Source organism: Amphiura filiformis, chromosome 10 (genome assembly GCF_039555335.1).
Source record: "Amphiura filiformis chromosome 10, Afil_fr2py, whole genome shotgun sequence".
In the NCBI taxonomy this organism is placed as follows: domain Eukaryota; kingdom Metazoa; phylum Echinodermata; class Ophiuroidea; order Amphilepidida; family Amphiuridae; genus Amphiura; species Amphiura filiformis.
The window spans coordinates 55,926,436-55,933,256 of NC_092637.1; the positions used below are offsets into that span (position 1 = coordinate 55,926,436).

At 38.3% G+C, this 6,821-nt stretch overlaps 1 pseudogene; it reads left to right on the forward strand.

The window, feature by feature from the left end:
• Positions 1 to 1,384: 1,384 nt before the first annotated feature.
• Positions 1,385 to 6,172, forward strand: LOC140161989 (cytochrome P450 2U1 pseudogene; annotated as a pseudogene).
• Positions 6,173 to 6,821: the final 649 nt, after the last annotated feature.

Consider the following 6,821-nt stretch of genomic DNA (forward strand, 5'->3'; position numbering starts at 1 on the left):
TTTTGGATTTTGGCCTCTAGCGAAAAATGCCGGGATTTTCGCGAGGGACATGGTGGCTATTTTTTTTCTAAATGGTCCATAGAAGTCGAATCAATCGTCAAACCTTACTAGCCAGAGAGTGGTCACCAAAGTGAACTTTTTCCCCTAACTAACAACTTCCACTTCTTCGAATGTTCAATCGTGGAAATGGAAAGAAATTTTTTCGTTGCCTTCGTAAACATATTGATTGTTTTACAAAAGTTGTCAAGGAGCATAAGCAAATATGGAAAGAGACCGCTGAATGTAACGGCTTGATTGGTTTGTACTTGAAAGAAATTGAACAGTTTCGAGATGATCACGAAATGTCGAAGAATGTTAACGACCATTTGATATCGTTTGCTGAAAACTTGTTTTTGGCGGGAACTGAGACATCATCAAACACGCTCGCGTGGTGTCTTCTTCATTTGATTGCGGCACCCGATGTACAAAGAAAAATTCGAGATGAAATAAAAGGTATTTGTGCCCATACTTCCCCAGGTTTTACTATTACATATCACGTTCTTAATTCTGAAATTTTTATTTCCCAACCTCACATAAATCTGTTTGAACATAGAAATTTAATTATTGGTGATATAGTTTTCAGGGTATAATGCACCGTAACTAACCAATCAATCGATTCAAAATTCTAGAGACACGCAACGTCGATTGGTGTGGAAGGGTTCATACTTCACGGCGACATTTTCGAACTTCAAATGTAACTTTATACAAGTTTTCAAACCACTTTTGATCCGGATTGAACTCCACCATTATATCATATATACAAGGCACAAAAAGAAATTCGTCAGTTACAGTCATATTTGCTGTTCAACAACCTGATAATTTTGGATTATTCTGAATTATAAATTTTGTTATCGACTTTGCTGTCTCATTTGACACCCAGTAAGTGAAAATCGAGCAAAATTTGACCAAGATATGCGCCTCCAAACCCTCGAACGCCAAAATGAAAAGTTGCAAGTCGCAATTTTAACGATTCAATCCCTGTTACATTGTGTGGTTTTTTTTATTGGCCCGTGGTGCTTGTGTGTAATACAACGATGCGTTCCCATTGAAAATCGTTGAAATTGCAACTTTTGATTTTGGGGTATAGCGGTTTGGAGGCGCATATATTGGCCAAATTTTTGTTCGATTTGTCACAAGAGAAAGCAAAGTCTAATTAACAAAATGTATATTTCAGAAGAATCCAAAATTATCAGGTTGTTGAACAGCAAGGTTGACTATAACTGACGAGTTTCTTTTTTGCCTGGTGTATTATGAGATAGAAGTAGAACCCATTTGAATGACTGGATGTCACTAGTTCATTTTGACTAAATGTATTTAACTGGTAATGCATCTTAAGTTTATGCTAATGACGTGTCTTAACATTGTTCCACGTGCAGGTGTCTGTGGTGAAAGCCGACTACCTAAGTATTCGGATAGGTGTGAGATGCCATTCACTGAAGCCATCATCATGGAGACACAGAGACTTCATACGATAGTTCCACTGGGTAATTATCAATTTAAAATCAGGATTGTAATTCGTAGTGGATTAGTTCATTTCGTTTTTGACACATATTTCTCGTGTTTATTACCGTTTTAGATTTATGGGTGCGTTTTATAGGTTGGGTGTTTGTGTGTGTGGGTGGTGGGTGTGGGTGTTGTGGGAGGGAGGTTGGAGGTGACAACGACTGTGCCTATAATCCCAGCCTGGATCAGGATATCTGCGATAGCAGTTGCACCACCTGTTAACGTTTTCAAGTCCATATCTCTGCCAGCTGCTACTCAACTGGTCATACAATCAGCTCATCTGTGTGACTCGTACGTACTGTTTCTTGTTCTCCATATCCGCTTATCTATGAGCGTAATCACCGGTATAACCTTTTGACAGTGGCGTACCGTGGCCGCCCCTTCCTCAACAGCCCGAAAAGGTTGCCCCAATTTATTTTACGGTCGTTTGAAAATTGAAGAGCAAAAAAAAAAAAAAAAAAAAAGGTTTTTAGGCGCTAGCGCCCCAAAACAACACATTTTGATGTATAGTACATTTTTTTTCAAAATGTCCGCCCCTTTTTTCTTTAATAATTCTTTTTGCCGCCCTTTCTTCTTCCGCCGCCCCTCTTTTGCCGCCCCTTATTCTTCCGCCGCCCCTTCGATTTGGCCGCCCCTGCTTTGACCCTGGGGCCTGGCGCAACCAGAGGCCCCCCCCAAAAAAAAAATACGCGCATGCTTTTGGGTACCGTCAGATTTGTTAGGAGAACAACACATGAAGACTCTAAGATTCTTAATTCATCGTATTCCCAAGTTAATGTTTTGTGTCATTGGTAAATGTTGATGAGCCGAAACAGAACCAGAACTCATTAAACAACAATAACAATAGAATTACAAGCAATATACCACCTTACCAAGAATCTTGGGAGCAACTTTGGCACTGTGTCTTAATTAATACCATTTCTTAATATCTCTTCAAGGCGTGGCACACTATGCCCATTCCACAACAACTCTTTGTGGTTATACTATACCAGAAGGTTCCACAATACAACCAAACTTCTGGGGCGTTCATCACGATCCAGATATATGGCAAGATCCCTATGTCTTCAAACCAAACCGATTCCTAGATGAGAATGGTAAAGTGGTTCAAAAGGAAGAACGGATAAGGTACGATAGCAACATAATAAATAATTAAGAAAAGAACTAAAAAATCCCTAAACTGTTACACAACAAGGATAACCACTGGTAAATGTATTGCACCCAAAAAGTATACGAACGAAGAAAAACAATAGCATAGACACCAAATCTATATCGCAAAATAAAGTAGGTGATAAATGGCGAATTGTGTTCTGCGTACTTTGATATATAGTACTATGATACTTTTTTATGTATTGTCGGCTAAAACAATGTAAAAAAATGAGCGCCCGGTTGATGGAACGAATACGGCAGTATAACCAGTGGGCACACATGACGTTGAAATCACGTTGAAATTTCGACGTCGAAATCAATTTCGACGTTGAAATCAGGTTTAAATCACGTTGTATTTGCAAATGGACTTCAACCTAATGGAGTTCAACCTGATTTCAACCTGATATCAACCTAGAGGTTAGTTAAAATCAGGTTGAAATTTCAACGTTGAAATTTCAACCTGATTTCAACTAACCTTTAGCATGTTTAGGTTGAAATCAGGTTGAAATCAGGTTAGGTTGAAACTTCGACGTTGTATCAACGTTGATTCAACGTCGAAATCCTAACCTGTGCCCACTGGGATAAATATTATTTTAACAATTCAAAATGAATTCACTGGCTGCATTCGATTCAATGCAATATAAAAAGAACAGTCATCGAGGCAAAGTGTTCACAAATTCAATATGTCATCATCATGTTCTGTCAAGCAAATTAGACGAGTCAATTTACGTGCGCTAAAAATTTATTGGAACATCACTGTTTTGGGTAAGTATCTCTAAAAGACATCCCCAAAAACATATCAAAAAAGGAGAAGAAATTAAAAGAATAATGGGGGAAAATGCTAATTTGCATAAAACATACTATTGACCTGTGACACACTTGATGGTATGCACGTCACATGAGAGTCGCCGGGTAGCTTTCTAATTGCCGTGTCATAGTTCATTGGCGTCATACCATCAAGTGTGTCACAGGTCAATAGTATACAAATATTGATCTGCTATGAGGGCATGGTTAAAATTATAGGCCCAAGGTGATCTCAAAACCATGACTATGCCCCAAGGCGTAGCCGAGGGGCATAGTCATGGTTTTGAGATCACCGTGGGCCTATAATTTTAACCATGCCCCGAATAAAAAGCAGTCAATATTTGTTTTATATACCAAATCTTAAGATTCTTGTCATCTGTTTGGTTAAAAGCATCGATTTTGGGAAGAGAAATTAATAGTTTCAATGCGAACGGCACACAGATTACAATCTGCGATTTCTGCGTGATTATAACGCGTGAAAACATCAACGCGTGCGTAATATCATTTTACGCTAGGAAAAACGCGCAGTTTGATCGTGACGCACGTGACCGGTCCATAGTTCATTTCCATGGACCGGTCCATAGTTCATTTTGCGGGCATAGTTAATTCAATGACTGCATTTCAACCAATCAGATGACAGGAATCTATATATGAGGTATATAATTCATCATCTGAGCAGCTTGATGATGCGTCTTGGATGAGACGCGATACTGTCGCTATCAAAAACTCAATATTCATTTTATTATGTTTAAACTACCTGGATGACTGAGAATATTATGGACGACTGAGAATATTCAGACATTTATTGTTTACCCTACTTCCTTTTTTGTCCTTTTTTGACACTAGCAAGTAAAATAAAACAGTGGTCCAATTTCGTCCAGGTGTACCCATTATTTTACTTGATTTGACTAGTTTAAGGTTACACAAAGAGACGTATAAAAAACGTATAAAAGACGTATAAAGTTGTTCTCTAAAACAGAGTTTTCTCAGTAATCAAATATCGCAGCGAGTGAAATGTTGGTGCATTGGATGTAGCTTAACATTTTTGTGTGTGTTATATACAAATTATTAGAATAAACTTGAAAATCCTTCGTTTAAAGCATTTTTACCCACCATGTTCACAAGATCAAAAACACGTTCCATGAGGTTTTTTCAAATGTGCGCTCCGTATAAATCCACACCGAGCGATTGTTTTCTTCTTTTTTTTTTTTATTACAAATCGATCAAAGAAATAATGTTGCCATGGGGAAGAACCAAATACAGTACCGATTAAATTTTAAAAGCCCGTTTTGGGGGGAAAATTTTGGAGAATTTTCTTGAGAAAAAGCTGGTTTGTGAAATTATCGATATCTTGATTACGAGACGTTAATTTAGACATCTGAATACCTACATTATTTCTCAACATTCTGCCAATTGCTATTCCATTTGATTTTCACTACAAATTGAAGCTAGTTTTGCAAAAAACGAGGTTTTCCTCCATCAGTTCGTTCAAAATTTCAGCGCCGACATGCGTGTTTATTCTAAGAGCCATAATGCGGACGCGATTGTAATCATTTGTAATTGCATCCAATTATAGTTATATCATCCGCTTTGAGAGCAGTCAATTGCGTAAGCTGATCTATGGCCGAATGGATAGAGCGTTGGACTGGGAATCTAATATGAACTATTTTTGTGGGTTCGAGTCTCCGTGTGGCTGAATTTTCTTTTTTTTTTCTCTTTTCTCATTTTTACTTCCTTTCTTTCCTCTTTCCTTTCTCCCTTTCTTTTTCATTTCTTTTTTCCCATTTCTTTCTTTCTTTCTTTCTTTTCGTTCATTTTCTTTCTCTCTCTCTTCTTTTTCACTATTTCTTTATTCTTTCTTGCTCCTTTCTTTTTAGTTTTATTTGATTGATTCGCTGAGTGCAGTGAATTGTGATTGATTGTTTTTCACTTTATATAATTCAGAAATTTGTAGGCCTGCTAAGTCTGTCTTGTTGATTTTCATCCCAAATTCGATTTACAAATAATTGCTTTTTGATATTGTTGTTGTTGCCTACCCTTACATTGTAATCAGGGGAATAGCAGCATTGATTTCATCAAAGATATCAAGGCTATAAATTCAAAATCAACACATTTTCCAGGGCGTAGCTTGACGAAGTGCCCCCAATCAATTTTAAAATTTATAAAATCCTTGTGATAATTGCCGAAAACGGCTTGTGCCACCACCCCCCCCGGCATCCGAGCTCCGGGCACGAGCTAAGCCAAGTTTCATAGCCTTTTCATGTCTTGACCGTGGATCGATATTCTATTGTAAGTAGGCCTACTCCCGGTACGCTTGTTCATTTTATGCATGGCGGTGTCTGTTATGATCTTACGTCCCTCTGAAATCAAGCGCATGAAAAAACTCTCGGCTAACCTTAAATGCCATTTTTATATCCATTGAGAATCAGATTAAACTACATACATTTCGTAACAGTAATCTCTAATGTGCTAATGTTTGTTTCAAGGTCGCCGTGTATGTTTAGGAGAAAGGCTAGCCAAAATGGAGATCTTTATTTTCCTCACCCATCTAGTAAGTCGCTTCTCTTTCAAGAAGGCTGATGACTCCACGAAGATATCGTTCGATGGTCAATCTGGCGCCACCTATGGTCCATTGCCTTATAAGGTATTGGCAGAAAGTCATGTACTTAAATACAAATAATGTTATTGCAACGACTTTGAAGGTTTCAATAAAAGGTTAAGTTGCATAATTATGACCTCGACCTTTTTCCAAAACTGGAAACAAAATTAAGATTTTATAATTAAGAATTAAGAATATTAATTATTGTTGATATTATTGCAAAAACAAATATTTACATACCTTTATAATGTGTGTTTTTGACAAAAAAGTTGTAATGTAAATTATTATAGAGGTTCTCTACACTATATTTTATAACATTATTTCCATCCTGACGAAGGAGCACAAACCGGCTGGGACGGAGACCAACGCTTCTGCTGGCCACAAGAGGGCGACAAACAATATATTTAGTGGTATCAGGCGGCATAGGAACCGCAACACGTGACGTACGAGGCTGGCGAAGATACAGGGCTGACAGTAGACTGCTGCCCTCAGTCGTCAACCGTCTGGATTGACGACTGAGAAAACTACGTGGAAAAAAAGTGACGGATTTTGCAACAGGATTCCTGTGGCATAGAGCATGCGCAGTTGTGTCCAAATTGACCTTTTGACCGAGTTTGTTGTTTTTAGAAGTTCAGAGCGCGATCTTGTCACAGCGGCGCGGTACAGCGACGCGGTACACGGGCGCCGCTAGTCAGTCGCGCTACGGCGCACAAGCAAAGTCGCATTGAAT